This window comes from Pan paniscus, chromosome 12, assembly GCF_029289425.2.
Source record: "Pan paniscus chromosome 12, NHGRI_mPanPan1-v2.0_pri, whole genome shotgun sequence".
Lineage (NCBI taxonomy): Eukaryota > Metazoa > Chordata > Mammalia > Primates > Hominidae > Pan > Pan paniscus.
The window spans coordinates 20098786-20119038 of NC_073261.2; the positions used below are offsets into that span (position 1 = coordinate 20098786).

At 39.3% G+C, this 20253-nt stretch overlaps 1 long non-coding RNA gene across 4 annotated transcripts in view; it reads right to left on the reverse strand.

Annotated features, from left to right (window-relative positions):
* The window catches only part of LOC117978972 (uncharacterized), a 141002-nt gene that overhangs the window by 46821 nt on the left and 73928 nt on the right, over positions 1 to 20253 (reverse strand). For 3 of the 4 annotated variants that reach the window (XR_004669593.3, XR_008624292.2, XR_008624290.2), the window contains exons 2-4: positions 13377 to 13521; positions 5484 to 5618; positions 3961 to 4038 (exon numbers count right to left, since the gene is read on the reverse strand). This is a non-coding gene — a long non-coding RNA (uncharacterized LOC117978972). The remainder of the gene's footprint in view (positions 1 to 3960; positions 4039 to 5483; positions 5619 to 13376; positions 13522 to 20253) is intronic. The other variant, XR_008624291.2, reaches the window with a different exon arrangement.

Here is a 20253-nt window from a genome sequence, read left to right on the forward strand (position 1 = left end):
GGCTGATCTTGAACTCCTGGACTCAAGTGATCCACCCACCTCGGCCTCCCAAAGTGCTGAGATTTCAGGTGTAAGCCACCATACCTGGCCAAAAGAGATTTTTTTTTTTTTTTTTTTTTTTTTGAGACGAGTGTCGCTTTGTCGCCAGGCTGGAGTACAGTGGCATGGTCTCAGCTCACTGCAACCTCCACCTCCTGGGTTCAAGCGATTCTCCTGCCTCAGCCTCCCGAGTAGCTGGGACTATAGGCACGCGCCACCACGCCCAGCTAATTTTTTGTATTTTTAGTACAGATGGAGTTTCACTGTGTTAGCCAGGATGGTCTCGATCTCCTGACCTCGTGATCTGCCCACCTTTGCCTCCCAAAGTGCTGGGATTACAGGCGTGAACCACCGCGCCCAGCCCATGCCCGGCTAATTTTTTTTCTTTTTTTTTTTTTTTGGATTTTAGTAGAGACAAGGTTTCACCATGTTGCCCAGGCTGGTCTTGAACTCCTGAGTGCAGGCAATCCGCCCACCTCACCCTCCCAAAGTGCTAGGATTACAGGTATTTGGTTTTTTGTTTGGTTTTCAAGCAACCTTTCTAAATTTTGCTATGCTCACTCTTTCTTCACATGTTGGTACTGGCTAGATACAGATTTTGCTTTCCTATTGGAGACTCTTTTGAGAGCTGGCTATCCCCTCTTCCTCCTTTTCTTTTTTCTCTTCCCTACTTTCAAGTTTCTTGCTCTTTTTCTTACCCCATAAGTTACCAGAAATTCATACCCCCTTGAGAGGGCTTTTTGTTTGAACTTCAGTCTTTGGTTTCATCAACTTTTCTAAGGAAATTGATCTGTTAATGAAAGTTGGCTTGCTTGACTTCAGAATATCTGTATTATTCAGTGATGTGTTTTTCTGGTTGCTTTGTTTGAGCATAGTGTAAATATCACCCATTGCATAGCTTTGGCAGTGACATAAATCTAGCAGCCTAAGATCGAGAAAAGCTAGAAGTCTCACCACAGATTGTATTTCAGTGAAAGGGATTCTTTTTAACTGCTTATAAAACTAAAGAAAACCTATAAACATGGAAAACAATTATTAAACCCACCATATGCTCATACTGATATTAAATGGTGTGCCAGATTCTAGAAAGAGTTACCTTTTGGTAAGAGCACTGCTTGTTAACTATAGTTGATTGCTTTAGATGTCTAGTGTGTACACAAAAGCATGAATTTTATTCCTTATAACCAAAGTAGAAACCTATTCTGAGCAATTTGACAAAAGGTTTACATTATTTATTTTAGTGTAGTTTAAGATTACAGTAAGATACAATTCCCAAAGAGTGAAATATAAGGCTGGGCGTGGTGGATCATGCCTGTAATCCTAACACTTTGGGAGGCTGAGGTGGGTGGATCACCTGAGGTCAGGAGTTCGAGACCAGCCTGGCCAACATGACGAAACCCTGTCTCTACTAAAAATACAACAATTAGCCAGACGTGGTGGTGCGCACCTGTAATCCCAACTACTAGGGAGGCTGAGGCAGGAGAATCACTTGAACCTGGTGGGGCGGAGGCTGGAGTGAGCTGAGATCATGCCATTGCACTCCAGCCTGGGCACACTCTCAAAAAAAAAAAAAAAAGTGCAATATAACTTTTCACAAAATATGGATCTGTGGTAGTCTAGAACAATGTCTCAATATACCTCCTACACTAAGTATAATAGTAAATATCTGTATTTGGTGGCATAATATGTTCTTAGTATAAACCAAAAACACATGCTGAGCATTGGACATTGTCCAATGTTTAATTCATATGATTCATTCTGAGTTTCTGACTGAGATCATTCTTTCAGACTATGTGTATTTCTCCTGGGATCCATAAAATATGCAGCCCTAACATGATTTCATTTTTGTTTCCTTTCCTGGAAAAGGAGAAATCATTCAGATCAGCTTTCATATTGCCTTACAGACGATGACTTCAAAATAGTTTGAAAGGGACTCCTTTGTTCTAGAACTGCTCTAACACAGTAGCCACTAGCCACATGTGGCTATTGAAAGATTGAAATGTGGTTATTCCAAATCAGGATGTACAGTAAATATAAAATACACACCAGATTTCAAAGGCTTACATGAAAAAAGTAATGTGAAATATCTCACTAGTAGTTTTTATAGTGATTACATGTTGAAATTTTAACATTGTGAACATATTAGTTTAAATAAAATGTATTGTGAAAATTAATTTCATGTTTCTATTTACTTTTGGTAAAAGTACTACTAGAGGCTGGGTGTGGTGGCTCACTCCTGTAATCCCAGCACTTTGGGAGGCTGAGGTGGGAGGATCATGAAGTCAGGAGACCGAGACCATCCTGGCTAACACGGTGAAACCCCGTCTCTACTAAAAACACAAAAAATTAGCCAGGAGTGGTGGCAGGCACCTGTAGTCCCAGCTACTAGGGAGGCTGAGGCAGGAGAATGGCACGAACCCGGGAGGTGGAGCTTGCAGTGAGCTGAGATCGTGCCACTGCACTCCAGCCTGGGCTTCAGAGCGAGAATCTGTCTCCGAAAAAGAAACACTACTAGCACATTTTTAAATTACTTGTAGTGATCTCATTTGTAACACATTACATTTCAATCGTATACTGCTTTTCTAAAGAGTCACTGCTAAGCCCTGAAATTAACTCCAAATACCTCCCTGGAATACAGTGCCAAGGCAGGGGCTTCCTTGAACTTCAACCTCTAAAAGTAAGCAAGAATTGAGAAATATCTTCTGCTTTGAAAAATATTCACTCCCCAACGCTAATACATCAATTAAATATTATTTGGGGGCTAACTAAGCTCCTATTTTAAAATGTAAATTGAAGAAATTAGGCCAGAGTCATTCCCATCTTAGTGCCAATCATATAATCAGATAATTAGATTGCTCTTTCCCTAAAGCCTGTTTAGTTTTTTTGTTTGCTGGTTTTGTTGTTGTTGGGTTTTTAAATTTGTTTTTGTTCTTGTTGTTGTTGTTTTGAGATGGATACTCACTGTGTCACCCAGGCTAGAGTGCAGCGGCATGATCTCTGCTCAGTGCAACCTCCAACTCCTGGGTTCAAGCGATTCTCCTGCCTCAGCCTCCTGAGTAGCTGGGACTATAGGTGCATGCCACCACGCCCGTCTAATTTTTTTGTTTTTTGGGGGTTTTTTGTTTTTGTTTTTTTTGTTTGTTTTGAGACAGTCTCGCTGTTTCCCAGGCTGGAGTGCAGTGGCACAATCTCGGCTCACTGCAACCTCCACTTCCGAGGTTCAAGCAATTCTCCTGCCTCAGCCTCCCAAGTAGCTGGGACTACAGGTGCATGCCATTATGCCTGGCTAATTTTTTGTATTTTTAGCAGAGATGGAGTTTCGCCATGTTGGCCAAACTGGTCTCAAACTTCTGGCCTCAGGTGATCCAGCCGTCTCAGATCAAAGTGCTGGGATTCCAGGCATGAGCCACCACTCACAGCTCGCTAAGGCCTTTTGCCAAGACAAATTAGCTCTTAGAGAACCACAGGATTCCTCTTGTAATGTATTACAAACTAAAGTCTTACCTACTCTTGAAGAGTAGAAAACATGAAAAAGTTCTGTGTTAGCCCTTAGAATAATTAAAAATTCATAAGCTCTGAAATAAATACAGGTAATAAAATTATTGCATATGACAAAACAAAAGTTTAAATTGGCGTTTGTAAACTCTGCATGAAAGCCAGGTTTCTCATTACTAGAAAAAGAAAAAAAGTTATAAATAAGCCAAGAATTCCAGAATGAATCCTGTGGTGCCAAATATATGTTAACTACAAGGAATAACAGTGACCTTACACTGGAAACACCTTAACCATGGGCCAAGGTTAAAGATATAACAGCATTCTCACACCCCTTGCACAGCTACCCCCAATGTTAACATAACTGTTAACAAATTATCAAAACTAAGAAATTAGTCTTGGTATAGTATCACTAACTACACTCCAGACCTCAGTCAGGTTTTCCCAGTCTTTCCTTCAGTGTCCTTCCTCTGTTTCAGGATTCAATCCATGATCCAAGATGCCATTCTAATAAATTGGAAATGCAAGGTTAGTTACATCCATTATTGTTGATACTTCCCGCTCAAAGTATATCTTATCTTGAGACTTTAGCTAATGATAGCAGCACACCTATACAATTTACCAATAAATAAGGCAACACACCAAATCTAGTATTATGTCCTTTATTTCCTCTGTCAAATTAGTGCCTCTAATCTTCCTAATCTTTTCTTTCAATCCTTCTCTTTGTAGCTAGACTCACTGTTTACAAACACAAATCAAATTGCACCAGACCCACTTGCTCCCACTCCCGGTTTAGAACTCTGCAGCTGCACTTGGAATCAAATTAAAAGTCTTTACTGCAGCTTGTGAGGCCTGGGATCCAGGTTTATCCTAACCCTTCAACTTCATCACATACTCACCTTCCTTTCTGCTACCTACTTTATGGTCACCCTGTTTTTTTTCTCCATTCCTAGTACAAGTCAAGTTCTTTTCTGTCTCAGGATAGTTGCACAAGCTATACTCCTGATAATAGCTGCCATCTCTATTCCTGTGGAGTTCAACTATAAGTATGTCCAAATATGTACATTTCTCATAGTCAGTGCTAAGTGCAGCAACTCTTTCACTTTAGAGGTTATAATCTGCTTAACCAAGACCGCTGATCTCTGGAAACTTCACTAATGAGTTATGCCTTTGAATTTCATGTGTTATTTTTTCTCACTCTTACAACAAGAAAACTGGGCTATTTGGTATTTCCTGTTGCTATCTATATAATTTACTCACCATACTGGATCAGATGATCAAGGTCTGCCCACTATATAAGGTAAAGGAGGACAGTTGTCATAGCCAATGACTAGTTAGCCAGTAAGGATGTACTGCCATCTCTGCCAGGTGAAGGAAAACCACTTCTACTTGTATTGACTAATTGAGTTGGGGGAAAAGTGTATTCCTAGTAAATATTAGCATACCAGGTGCTAGGGGTTGTGTTGGTCTGTTCAATAAATACATTACTTTTAAATCACAGCTTGACTAAATTTATAACAACTCACAGCTATTCTTTTTTTTTTTTTTTTTTTTTGAGACGGAGTCTCACTCTTTCACCCAGGCTGGAGTACAATGGCACAGTCTTGGCTCACTGCAACCTCTGTCTCCCAGGTTCAAGTGATTCTTCTGTCTCAGCCTCCCAAGTAGATGGGATTACAGGCATGTGCCACTATGTCTGGCTAATTTTGTATTTTTAGTAGAGACACGGTTTCTCCATGTTGGTCGGGCTGGTCTCGAACTCCCAATCTCAGGTGATCTGCCCACTTCAGCCTCCCAAAGTGTTGGGATTACAGGCATGAACCACCGCAGCCGGCCATCACAGCTATTCTTAAGTGTCATTCAGATTCACCATTCTTGCATTTTAAAAGTCCTTTATGGTATCACTAAGCTATGCTATTTCTCCCAGAAGTACAGTATTGCTTTTGATTTACCAGTTTGTCCAGAGGTGGAACAGGCAGATCCAACAGCTCCACTTGGCCCTTTCTACCACGGTAGTCTTTACTCCAGACTGCAGGGGATCGACGTGGGAGTAATACCAGTTCTAAATGCATTTATTCCAATTACACCTGCAGAAACCATGGACATACCATAAAATAGATCTGGCAGTCTACAGGGCCACTGTGAGACAAATTTAGATATACTCTTTATTGAGCGTCTTCCCATAAATCCTCACTGTGACCATTCAACCATTGTGTTCTTAGGATAAGTGTCAATTCAGAGCTAACACCTAAGAACCCCCTGAAGGTCTGGGCATCTCTCATTCACATAGTCAGTCTTTAAATAGATGCAGGTTACTCTGGGAAAGAACTGGGGAGATTTACAGCACATACTTGAGGTCAAGTTTCAGGATACTATCCCAATAGTTCCTCGACTCTCTCCTCACTCAAGGGGCTCAGGATCTGTAAACTGGCTTAGGTATGGGATCTGCCTATGGATTTATACCAGCACCTCTGTGAAGTTGCATTTTTTTCCATCAGAGATAGTGATTTCTGGATTATATTAATCAAGTCATGTCATTTTTGGCCACCCATCTATTTTATTCATAGGAAGCCAGTAATAAGCCTCCACAGATTTCTAAGTGTCAGTACCCTCCGATTGCTACTGCATCTCTGTGGTCTATCACAGAAATTGAGCCAACTTTGTCTCTGATAATTAAGCCTCACAACTGGGTCCCTGCCACCCTGAAATAGCATCATTGCTATTGAAATCAGAACAGCCAGATCAATGGCAAAATCTCTCATCATCATTTCAAGGCTACATAGAGTAGCCACACAGAGCTCTTCAGAGACGCTGGGAAGACTCTTGCCAATCTGTTTCTCTTTGCTTTGCTATGGGGTGAGGTTAGGAGGTAGCTAAGTGTGTTGCACATGAGAGGTCCACTCTCCCATGTCCATCTACTTAAGCCTCCAGTTTCCTTAATTTACAATATGCCAAGGAAGCTTCCATCTCAACTGTGCTTACAGGCCACCACAGATGCAGGCTTCAACTAATCAAACAACCAAATCGTTAGAGCCACTCCCAGCTATGTGAGCTAAACAACAAATCCCAAATTTTTGAGGTAGTACATCCATCTTTCTCTTTATTTCTCTCTATGCATATATAGATACACACACACACACGTATACATATACAGTGTCTTCCTTGAGAATATTTTCCATAATTCTTTTCACATTTATAGAATATACATTACATGATTTATATAAGATATTAATCTTATATATCAGTAATATATACTATGTTAAAATATGTATACGTATATGCATATAATTATAAATAATATTTAGGGGTATTAATTAGCAAGATCTTCCATTCCCTGGAGCAGTGATTAGACACCTAGAGACTCGTAGGGGAATAAGTGATTGACAACCCTAAAGCAGAGGGGCATGAGGAATTGCTGTGGGAGCTGAAGCCATGGAAGAAGGGCCACCTGGAGGCAGCTGCAGTTGTGAAAGGTCATGGCTGCTACCAGAGGCATGGTACAGGAGGAAGCAGGAAATAATGCCCTACTCTCTGTCTTCTGGCTTCTGGTCTTTTGGTGATTGCTCGCTGGCTGAAACCAATTGGAAATCAATCAGCAAGGGAGCCCTAGTGATGTCCTTTGTGTAGATCAGCCTCCCAGGAAATACAGAAAGATAGAAAAGATTGGCAAATGGTCTAGAATGTAACTATGCAAATGCAGAATAACCAGCAATCCATTAAAAAATCAGAGTCAATATACAACATCCCAAGTTTACATTTCAGAGGCTCATACATTATAATTCTCATCAGTGAAACATGAAACAAAACTTTATTTGGAATTTGTCCAAGACTTGTAAAGTTACTCTTTGACCAAGGAAAATCTTATTGCTTCCTGGACGTAACTGAAGGTAGGCATTGCTCCCACAGCTGTAAACTTTCCAATTCCCCCCATCCCCGTTATATTGAGAAAACATTAATCTAGGCATTTTTATGCATTTCTGTTTCTGCCATGCCGACTGGGATGAAGGGGTAAAGACAAATGTGTTGAGGGAATTTACAACTCCATGCTTAAATTACTTCTTTTTTCTATCTCTTTAAATTCATGCCTTCTGGAAATCATATTCCTGGAAGTATCCAATTTTCATGCTTAATACAATTGTGATTAAGAGATATTTGCTTGTTAATGGTAACTGATAGTGTAAATCTGTTTGAGCATTGTAATGTTCATAAACTCTTCTCTTTGATACTGTTAAAGTATTACAGGTATCCTTCCTTACCAGCTTTGTAACCCCAAGCAGAGCTCTGTTAATATTTTATTTATACAAGGGCATGAGTCCACAACCCTTTGGTGGTCAGGCCACCCTCGGCATGGAAAGTCTTGTTACAATAAGAAATATGTTTACATATGGTATTTCTTAGACCTTAGTAGAGATACTGATCTCCAATAAATAGAAGTATATACTGAAACAGAAATTAACAGACTATAATTATGAACATTTTTACATATATAAACATTATATGTTAACTTGGTAATTTTGGGGAATCTAGATATATAAGAAAACTAAAACATCATCTGTAATTCCACTATTGGGATGTTCATTATTAACATTTTTGTATGTATTATGTCAGTGCTTTTTTTTCTTGATGTACATATAGTTTACATATATATATTTCTATGTCTATATGTTATAAAATCTATATATCTTACATATGTTGATACATATATGTGATATAACATTGATATCAATTTGGAATTTTTTAAAATTACTATATTATTTGAATATATTTTAAATAATCTACAATGTAATCTTTAGTGATTTCATGTTGTTACATTATTTTAACTAGTCATAATTTATAACCAATTTCCTATTTTAAAAAATTGTAAACAGTAGTCTATCAAGCCCCTTAATTTTAGAAAAACATTCTATGTATTTATAATAAATACTTTGAAGTAAAATTACCTGCAAGTGTACTTACTGAGTTAAAAGATTGCATGGATTATTTATTTTTTAAAGTTTTATGTACTAATGTAAAAGAAAGACAATCAGTTGTTTTGTCTGCATTCATCATAGATATTTTTGTATGCATTGGATATGAAAAGTGTCAGAAGGTTTGAAACCCTGATTCTGGGCAGAACATTTTCTTTTTTGACAGAATGGTTGGCTTCTTGGTCCTGTCTCTCTGCTTCATTGAGCAGGAGCGCCTGTTCTGTTTGACTTCATCCATTTTGAAGTTTCAAATGGTCACAACCTCTAAGACAGAGTGACAAAAGGCCATCAATCAGCATAAATTGGTGCTCATTCCACAGGTCTGATCCTGGGTTTGGAGAGACTGTCACTGGCCATTCCTTGGGATGTAAATTTGTCCTTCATATTGATGTAGCTAGTCCAGAGGCAGCAGGTCATAGTGCATGGTAAGGATTCTAACATAAAGTGCATTTTTAAAAACCTGAAACGCATGCAGCTTGAATTTTGAGAGCACCCTGCTTTCTCCTAGAAATTCTGTTCACTTGTTAGCAGGTCAATATCATTCTTGAAAGTATTGATTTTCATTGACCATATAACCATCCCTGTATGTCTCCTTGTAGGAAGAAACCATGCAGAGCTCGGATATTAATTTTGTGGTTGTCTTTAAAAAAAATTATTACCTTTGGGCGTCCAAAGGCTGAGCTGGAGAAGCAGAATTAAAATCAATGCCAAAAAACAAAGAGCTTCTGGCTAGACCTTATGTTTGGCAATAGTAGAAGCAACTAAACAGCCTTTGTTTTGAATGAGTATACAGAAAAATAATAATCTTTTCTGCGTACACTAATACCCATTCCTTCTGGGGAGAATGTCTTTAGTGATGATATAAGAGAGCAGATGCATGGCATGTGAGTGCATTACAGAATTTTCCTAAATGCTTCCTCTAAGCTGTCTGAGAGAAGGGCTTTAGGGTGACTAACTTCCCGTTCTGACTAGTGTAGGCTTGAGCTAGCAGTTCGCTGAGTGTGCTCTCTCTCTTTTCCTCCTTCCCTCTTTCTATCTGTTCCTCTCTCTGTCTCTGCTCCACCTCTCTCTCATTCTTCCCTCCCTACTTCTTCCTTCTGTTTTTCCTTTCTTTTTTCTACTTTATTGTTTTATTTTTTAAAATTGCAAACATAATACACATTAATCACGTTAATTGTGGAAAATTTAGAAATGTAGAAATTTATGAAGATGGGAATTAGCAAAATCATCTGTAATCCCATTTCACAGACGAAATGCTTCATGTTGATGGGAGGGCAAAGGAGTGTGTGTGTACGTGTGTATGCACAGCCATGTTTGCACACATACATATACACACACAGGTATCCATATATAATTAGCCAAGATGGCTAGCATTAATTTTTTATTAACAAGACCAATCTGGTTGTTCTTAACTAGTAATTCTCCTTTAAGATATGGAATGTTGTCAATAGAAAGTGTTTTGCCACTGAAAAATTAAAAGGTGATGTGATTTCTGAAAATATATTTCCAAAGAGTGATGTAGAGTCTTCTGTTTTGAGTATTGTTTTGAATGTGCTTGAGGAGGAAGGTGGGTAGTCTCAAAATATCTCTAAGGACCGCCTTGTTCCCTATTCCTCTGTCCCCCTGCCCTCCAGGGCAGATGCCACTAATGTGCTATAGGAAAGGCTCCAAAGGGGTCATTAAGAAATGGCAGTTAAGGTTAAAGATGTTTAGAATGTGTTCAAGAGTAAAAATTGATTTGGAGACTTCACTTGGAAGTGTTAATAGCAAAGACTTGGAACCAACCCAAATGTCCAACAATGATAGAATGGATTAAGAAAATGTGGCACATATACACCATGGAATACTATGCAGCCATAAAAAATGATGAGTTAATGTCCTTTGTAGGGACATGGATGAAATTGGAAATCATCATTCTCAGTAAACTATCGCAAGAACAAAAAACCAAACACCGCATGTTCTCACTCATAGGTGGGAATTGAACAATGAGAACACATGGACACAGGAAGGGGAACATCACACTCTGGGGACTGTTGTGGGGTGGGGGGAGGGGGGAGGGATAGCTTTAGGAGATATACCTAATACTAAATGACGACTTAATGGGTGCAGCACACCAGCATGGCACATGTATACATATGTAACTAACCTGCACATTGTGCACATGTACCCTAAAACTTAAAGTATAATAAAAAAAATTATCTTAAGCCAGAGAGGCAGGCTTCAAGCACTATAATGCCCCAAAGGAGGATCTGCTCAGGACAGAGAAAGCACAACTAAGAATTAGCGCCTCTTACAGAAAATGCTTGGGAACACCATCTCTCCCTTCATCATCAACCAGGCATGCAGCCTGCCCAGGTGGTCTGAGCTGGGGACTGGCCATGCCTTCTGCTGTCCTGTGCTATTTAAAATAAAGAGACATAAAAAGAAGGCAGATGCATGTATGCAACCATCAGAGGTTGAAATGTGGCAGCTGATACAATGATCTTACTCTGGGTTTGCTGTATTTTTGTTTAATCGTAAATAGGAGTAGGAGAGAAATTCCCATGCCGGGACTCAAAATAGCAGTTACTTTCAAAGCTATTACTGTTTTCTCTCAGTAGATGGCACTGTTTTGAATAACTACATTTTGGTTGAGTTCAATTGGAAAAGTGAACAGAATAAGGCTTCTTTGAATGAAGAAGAATGCATTGTCATGAACTCCAAAGCTTTGCTACCAAAGATAGAAATAGCATGGTAGCAAAAGTATGTTTTCTAGCTCCTAAATCAGCACTATTCTATAGAAATATATTGGGAGTTACATATATATTTTTAAAGTTTTAAGAAGTAACATTGAAATAAGTAACATAAAAGGTGAAATTACTTTTAATAAAGTATTTCCTTTAACCCAATATATCAAAAATATTAAAAATTCCACATGTAATCAATAATACAATTTTTAATGAAATCTTTTGCATTCAGATGGCTAGCATTTCAAGTCCTCAATAGCCAGTAGCTAATATGATATTATACTACTCAATCTGGCTGGTTACTCCTCTTTTCCTCCTTTCTTTCCTGAAAAGAGGTGTGATTTTCCAGAATAACTGGCCTGAACAGACTCCATGTTTGCACTTTTTAAGAGTAAATTGTTGTGTGGAATTTCATCCTTGCTAAAGTAGGGTATTTGACCTTGCAAAAAGATGTATGTACTAATGCCACTTTTGGTCCTATAGAAGACTACAATGCCAGCATCTGGGATAACTACTAGAATGTTCTCTGCCATCCACTAAGCATTGAATCCCTCCAGACACTGTTACAACAGGTAAGAGTCATCCTTGTATTTATAAAAAAAGATGAATTAAGCGAAAAGTTTGAAGAGACACCATGTGACTTGCATCTTTCTCCATCCGTTTCTCTCCATTTAGTCCATTCAATTGACATTTGTAAAGTTCCAAACTGCTTCCCAAAACTTGTCATGTGCTGAAGATGCACAAAAGAAAAAGGTTGCTTCCCATAAGATCACAGTGCTATGGGGGAGTGGACAGATAAGCAGACAATTACACAGAATGGCATAAATGCTATTAAAACATGTTCAAGATATAATAAGAGTTAAGAAAACGCACATACTTTCAGATAGAGGGTGCTTGTGTTAGGAGGTGGGGAAGTGGGGTAAGCTTTCAGAAGGGTTTGGTGTCTGAGCTGAGTCATTGAAGGACGAGTAGGGCCACAGGACTCGGAAGATGGCATGTTCAGTTCAGGGAGGGTGAGGATGCACCAGGTAAGGCCAGCATAAGCACTGCCTGGAGGTGTGAGAGGATGTGGTATGTTTAGCGAACTACAAGTAATTGAGGTTTTCTGGTGTGTATAGAGCAGCAAGAGATGGACGATGCCTGGATCATCAAAGGCCTTGTATTTTATGCCAAGGCATTAAATTCAATATTGAAGACCAAAAGGATTAAGTAATTTTTATTAGAGGAATGATATGGGTAGATTTCAATTTCAGAAAACTCACAGTACCTTTGGTGTGGAGAATGGAATTGAAGGGAACAGGATGAGGTATGGAGACTCAGGTTTTGGGCTTTTAGCAGCAACTCTAGGAGGAATTATGAGAGCCTGACATACAGCAGTAGCCACAGGGATGAATTCCTCTTGTATTTGAGAGATATTTGGGGAATAAGATTAATAGGAAGGAGTGATTTGCTGCATGGGAGGGAGACCAGCACTAAGGAGAGAAAGAGTTGATTCAGGTTTTGTGGGCTCAGAAGTTTCTATAACTTTGGGGATGTATCCTCCAGAAAAAAAAAAAATACAAAATTAAGAATTTATATGGTGATGCTGGACACATGGGTCTGGAGAACTATGGATCATAGATGCCTCTGGATGTCATTGGCACATGAGTGAAGCCACAGGAATAGATGATACCACCCAGGCTGGAGTAGGAATAGAAAGCTGTGGCAAGCAGTTAGCGGGGGGAACAGGCATAATTACTTACAGGTGGCTAAAAGCAAAACAAACTGGGCCAAACTGGTTAGCACAGGGACCTTCCCTCTAGTAGAAAGGAACTGTTACAACAGGTTGTAACAATGTAGAGAGATTGCTGTCATCGTGCTTTAGGCACAAGTAAGATTGTAGCAAAGATGAAACTGACCACAACTGGTTAAATTAAAAACGGCCAAAATCTTGATCTACTGCTGACCCTTTTATCAGAAAATGTATGACACTATTACCATAAAATTTCCATGAGGAAGCCTCTCACTTTTATCATGCACCTGATGCCATGACCAGATTTACCATATTTAATCAAGAAAAGGGTGGCACCCCCCGATTCTGGGAATTGCCTACCCATTTCCCAGAAAATCCTTCCCCTTATTATAGAATACTCTGTGACTTCATTATGCTTACCCATATAGTATTTGAGCTCTGACCATGTTGTGCATATCTCATTCTTTTGAGCACACATGCACATACTCCTGAGTGTATGCTTGCTTTTGCTCCACATTAAAGCTTCTGTACTTTCACTGTAGTCTCACTTTCAAATTCTTTTGCACTGCAAAGACAAAAACCTGTACTGGGCTACTGACAACAAAGCTGTGGCAAATCTCTGGAAAAGCCCAACATTCGGCTGTGGGAGAAAGAAGAGAATTATCCAAAATAGAGTGAGCAGGAAAGGCTCCAAGGATGTGAAGAAAACGAGGCCAGAGTGCTCTGGAGGCCAACAGGAAGGTAGTCTCCAGAATTGTGCAAGTGACGTACTTTCAGGTTTGCTGCCATTCACAACAGACAACCTACCAGCTTTCATGGTCTAAAGAGGGCTTAAATTTAATTTGCAAATATCTTCAGAGAAGAAATACAGTCTCTACAGTCTATACTGAGTTATAAGTGACTGATACCAGCTCTTCATTAGAAGGTTGTTCTTTCTTCTATTTGCCATGAACTACAGGGGTCAAAAGAAGGGTTAGCACTATCCTAGCTCCCTGTTAATTCTTGCAAATCAGCACTCTTTTATAACCCTTTGTAACATCCCATTTCAATGCATAATAGAAGGTATGCAGTCTTCCACCTCCTCATTGGCGGGTGCCATTTACACACTCCTGGCCAATCCCCTCATTCATGAATGATATTCATACCTTCCTTAAAGTCATCATGCTTAATGTCTTCTATAGCATTGAATAAACTCTGTACTATTTCCTTCACAGTGACTTCACTTCTGTTCTGTGGCTGACATTGGAACTTCTCTTTTTGTAGCTGTTGTCCCTTATATTTTCATTATATTATGTACAAAACAGAAACTGATCAGGCACATGACTTCTGAGCATACTTTGTTGAAACTCTGGTCTCCCTAGCTGGTCTCAACCTGGTCTCTGGACCTGGTCACTGTCCACAGCACCATCCCTTATTCTCCTTATTGTTTCATTTCCCATATCACTAAGCAAAATAAGAAAATACTCCAGTTATTAGTAAGAAACTGTGTCAGATCCTCCTACACTACTCCTTTCCAGGTGCCCAGCAGATACTTTCTCATCACACACACAGGAACCGGGCAGGGAATGATTACTGGGTGGTGGGGAATGGGCTCTACTGGAGGGCTGGATTTTATCCAGTGTCATTCAAATTTGAACCCCTTAAAAGTCCATTTAGGTGAAAGAGAACCAGCTGGATATGATTTCTGGCTTTTACTTTCATCCCTTGGATCTTCGGCATCTGCAAATAAAAATATAAGTAGGTTAAATTTTGTTAGGTACTTGGAACATGGGTCCATAGTAAGTGCTGTATGGATGGATACAGAAATACATCTACTATATAGAATTTCTTTAACCCATTGGAAAAATATGCTCTTGGCTCTCTGGCCTCTCATCACAGGGACCCAAATCATTCCAGAATGCCTCTGGGCATAGTAACTAGGACTATAGCTCAGGAAGGACCTGGGAAGTATCCAGTTCTACCTCCTCCATGTTACAGAGGCAGAAACTGAAACCAGAGAGGGTAAACCACTACCAATCACCCTCTGATAGTGGTCCCTCGAGTTTCCCATATCACTGCAACAAAATAAGATAATAGATCTAAGCCTTCTGAAGGGGCTGTAGCCATGTATTCAGCATTCATTTAATGAGAATATAATGCCAGTGGCTCTGGTAGAATTCTGCCTTAAAATGAGTTTACAATTTTGGAGATGGTGTAGAACATGTCTGAGGCATATATAAACCAAGAAGAGGCTAGGGCAGAATTTCTAATTCTAGGGAGCATGAGGCTACTGACCTTGCAGCATGAACAGGGCTGATGAGTGAAGGCAGTGAGATCACCAAGACTGTCAGTTCAGAAGGGGCCCAGAGCCCAGCTGTGCTGCATGTAGATACAAAACTCGTGTACAGATATTCAGCCAGCATGCACCAGCTGTGGGTGGAAGAAATTACTTTCACTGTGTCTCTAACCCGCTTGCTCTCTGTGGCTTTGTCCACAGAAGGAGGAAGAAAGTGGTTTCTGGGCCCTGGCACTGTTTAGTGCTGGGGGAATTATGGTGAAGCCCTCAGTAGAGAAGTAGCTGGTTTAGTAGGAGACCAAAGCTGCACTGCTTTCGACTTTGCTGCTACAGGACGTCACGTCCCAACCCACAGTGTAATCAGACAGTGGGAAAGAACATAAGTACCTAGCAGCGTTGGATGTTTAGGAAGACATGTTTATGTTCATATTTATATTTAATATTTGTATTAATACATAAGGGGTCCTTGCTAACCACTTCTCACAGTTTTCTTCTACTCTTTAAAGCTCCATAAACTGGCCAAGCATGGTGGCTCACACCTGTAATCCCAGCACTTTGGGAGGCCAAGGTGGGCAGATTGCCAGAGCTCAGTAGTTCGAGACCAGCCTGGGCAGCATGGCAAAATCCCGTCTCTACTAAACACACACACACACAAAATTAGCATGGCATGGTGGCACATGCCTGTAATCCCAGCTACTTGGGAGGCTGAGGCAGGAGAATCCCTTGAACCTGGGAGGCAGAGGTTTCAGTGAGCCGAGATTGTGCCATTGCATACCAGCCTGGGCAACAGACAGAGCGAGACTCTGTCTAATATAAATAAATAAATAAATAAATATCCACAAACAATTGTATTATTTCTGATAAAATGACTATTTCTATTTCTGGGTAGACAGCCAGAATTTTCTATACTTTTTTGTCTTTCTATCTGACTTTTAACAGAGCCAATGCCCTCTTGAAAGATAAAAATGACCACCTCAGTGTCTTGTACATTATCTGCTTCTTCTGCCTTGTCCTCTTTCTTTCCAGGGCAAAAGGAGAAAGATGAAGATAGACATATCCCTGCTGTCTTTTCCAATTAAAAAAAGAATAAATTGCTTTCCTAAAATCCTAAAAGCCAGAAACTGGGTGTGATTTTTCTTGCTGGTATGGATGGCACACTTAATCTACCATAGTGTTGAATTATTGATGCTGTATTTCTGTTTTTCATAATTTTGTAATACGCCCTGTAAGCTTGGCTTCACTGTGGGCTTTCATCCTGATTTCACATTTTATTTTAGCCCATGACAACAATTAATAATTTAAAGTCTTCAGTTACATGTTATCCATCTCCTTGGGAGATTTTCAAGGCAACACTGATTGAAATGAAATTCTCTCCGTATTCCTGGATGTTTATTATGGAAAGATACAGCTGCATTATTTTTCTGAAGTGTTACATATGAGCCATACATCAATATGGTTACCCAGCATGCACATATGTTAATGTGGAGTTTAGTAGAGGTTATTTTTCACCCATTGGGTTTAGTAAGGTTATTATGACAAACGCGGCCAAAGGCATTTGTGAGAAGACATGCTATTTAGGAAACTTCCACCATGAATTTTACAGTGCCAAGAAAAACAGCTCTGTAATGTAAAGTAAATTGATTTAAGAGAGAATTGTGTGCAAGCTCATCTCAAGAGGCGGGAATGGTTGACAGAAATAACTGAACATTTGTGTTATTTCTAATTGCTAGAGTGAATGACAGGTAATGGAGGTGGGGAATTGGGAAGTTTTATTCTTTTCTTCACTGTAGTAAGTAGATTGCAAGAAAAATATATTTCTTTTCTTTTGGAAAGGGAATTAAGGCTTCTAAACTTGATGTAGCACAACTTGACAGTTTTGCAAAAAAACAGCTTAAATTATTGAAATTTCCTATATTGGATTTATAGATGCCAAGGAGTCACTAGTAATTTCTTCTCTTTAACATCTACTCAAGTGGTCTCTATGTAGTTCTGAAAATAATAAGGGAATCACAAGTATTAGTGATTATATTCTAGCACAGTTGTGCCTACTGGAGGCTTCTAGTGCCAGAAAGGTAGGCAGGAGGTTTTCTTTGTATAGGATAGCCTGCTGGGCTGACTCACAAATCAACACAGCCCCATCAGAACTGACTATGCTGCAATAATAACTTCCACCTTTCCATCCCTAAAGTATCGTCAAGTATGAGGCTCAGAACAGCTAGAAAATGCCTTTCTAGCCATTGTTCTGGTTAGTTGGTATTCATATTAATGCAGATGCATTTGCATATGTTTCAGCCAGGAAAGGACCCTGTGTTGTGAAATCATAGCATTTTGTTATAGTCCTTAGAGAGTGCGGAGGCATTATTATGAAAGCACCTGTGTTCCTGGACCATCACCAATGCTGGGCGCTAAATACATGGTATCATTTCTTTGATGCGTAAACAAATGCAAGGCACTTCAAACTCCGTGTATCACTTCATCTAAATTGGCAACATCTCACACTAGTTTCCCCCTTTGCACTAGAAGTATTTTTTCGAAGCCAATCTCTTAGACTTTCCAAACTGCCTAATTGCCGGCTCTGTCTCGCGTCTTTTGCTTCATCCTCTCCAAGTCACCCTGAACTGTTGGAATGGTTATCCCAGATTGTGGCTTAGGTCTCCTATCCCTTCTTCTATTTCCGGGTTTTTCCTTCTGCTCTGGAATAACAAAGGCCTAGAATTCATCTGGCCCTGGGAACACCATCATTAGCTTTATGCTTTTGCACTTCCAAGTCTTGTTGTTCTTAGAGGCATTGGACCTAGAGCTGTTAGAAATGGAAGGTGCCTGCGTGATGCTCCTGTTAAATCTTTTCAGTGTTCAGAAGAGTAAATAGAGGGGTAAAGTCATACAAATGGCAAAGAGCAGTGCTGGAATGCAAAGAAGTTCCCTGACCCCCATGAGCTGCCCTTGAGAGTGCTCTGACAAAGCTGGGGTCAGTGGGTGCATCCTTAGCACTTGGGCTGTCTCTGCAGGGCCTGATCCCAAGCAAAACCCTAATTGTCCTGTGGGGAAGGCGTGGGGGGCTGAAGAGAAGAATGAATAAAGTGGTGGAGGTGGGGAAGGGAGGAGAGAGATGGAAGTGTCCTGTAAAAACAGGAGGGAAGTCCAAAAGCCATGCATGCATCCAGATTGCTGGTATTTCCCATTTGCAGTGGTGCGCAGAGGCTGTGATGACAATGGTACAATGCGTGGGCTCCAGTCATGTCTCCATTGCTAAGTAGAATGAGCTGCAAAAGAGGTTCCAGTCACTGTTCCATATAATCTGTTGCTTAAACCCTGATTTTTTTTCCTTATCTGTTTTTAATTTTAGAAAAAAAAGTTTTAACATGGAGATTATGGCTTCCACTGAACTGGGATTTAGTATTTCGAAACATATAAAAAGGATTTCTAAAATCAAAAGATCTATACTTTTTCCTCTTTCCATCTGGAGTCAACTGAATATTCAACTTTTCCATTGAACAAACAAACAAACAATTGTGCTCCTGACTCTTTCCAGGCATTAAACAATACAATAACAAAAATGAAATGCAAATAAATGTACTTTTAAAACTTTAATCCTGCAGCAAAAGATTCTACTGGCTAATAATGCTACCTGCCTGAAACTTTATATTCTGATATTTTTCCTTAATAAAAAAGTATTTTTTAAAGTTTTGCCTATTTTTTTTTTTTTTACAATTTAGATATCCAGCATGATGTGTTTATCTTCCCTGTTCATTAAGATCTTTATTAGGATTTTAATTCTGTTTTTATGAGAATATATCATAAAATAATTTGAATAAATTTATATACACTATGACAATGCATCATACATTTTAAAAACCTGGTCTAAATAGTTTAACTTTCATTCATCTACAGGTCTTATATGTGAGATGATCTTTTGTTGGGCAGATGTTGCTACTCAGGGAAAAAAAAAAAAAGAAAAAATGTGCATTGGGTAATTGTCCTCTAGTGATGTCGAAGTACTTTATCTGGATTTAAGGATCTGGCTCTCAGAGCTCAGACACCTTGTACAATATTAGTCCTGCTATAAATTTAAAATTTTATACAATGAAAGATATTGAAATCCTTACTTACCAAGAGGATTTTGGATATCCCTCTGTGTGAGAATGAATAATAACAGGATACATGGTAACTGATGGATTTTAGGATGTATCTGACAACTCTTCTTCATTTAAACCCAATGAATGGTGTAACCTTAATGGTAAAGCTTTAGGTAATTCCATGCTGCATAATGAATTGCCTTAGACATTTTCTTATTCAATTAAGAAAATAAACACACATCTAAAGAAAGAAGTAGTCCACACAAAGGAACTAGCACTGCACCGAAGTGAGAAAAGCAAGTTTGAGATTCTTCTTTGCTACATACCAGCAATACTATCTTGAGCAGTTTTCTTTGTCTGAGCTTGTGCAATATTCTTGAGTCCTTTTCTGAACTGAAAACAGAGTGATTTGTCTGATGTATAAGTGGAAAGAGTTTGAGGAAATAACTTAGCTGGCCTATCTTTCTTCTCTTCAGCAGTGCAAACCTTAGAGCTTGTGTCCCGGATGTTGTTGTAAGCTACTAAGTTTGTGATAACTTGTTATGCAGCAACAGGGAAGTGATACAATATCCTTGTGATTAAATTAGATTTTATATGACATTTTGGAGTGATTGGAACATACATTTTTGCTTTTGAGCCAATGGCCACAGTACTTTTTATTAAAAAGTCAGGGCTATAGGACTAAACAGTGGGAAAAAATTATGGACTATCATAGGTCATAAAAAACATGCCAGAAATATTTTCTTGTTTCTAAAAACACTCTCAAGTGATAAACAGAGATGTTTTTATGCCTGTTGTATGACAAGAAGAGTCTGAAGTCATTTCTGAGTCTAACTACAGTCCACATCCATGAGAATCTGAGGGGTTGGACATAAAAATATGCACATATAATTATGGCAAAGAAAGTTTTGAGTGGAGTGGACAGTGTGACTTTCTCCAGTACTGT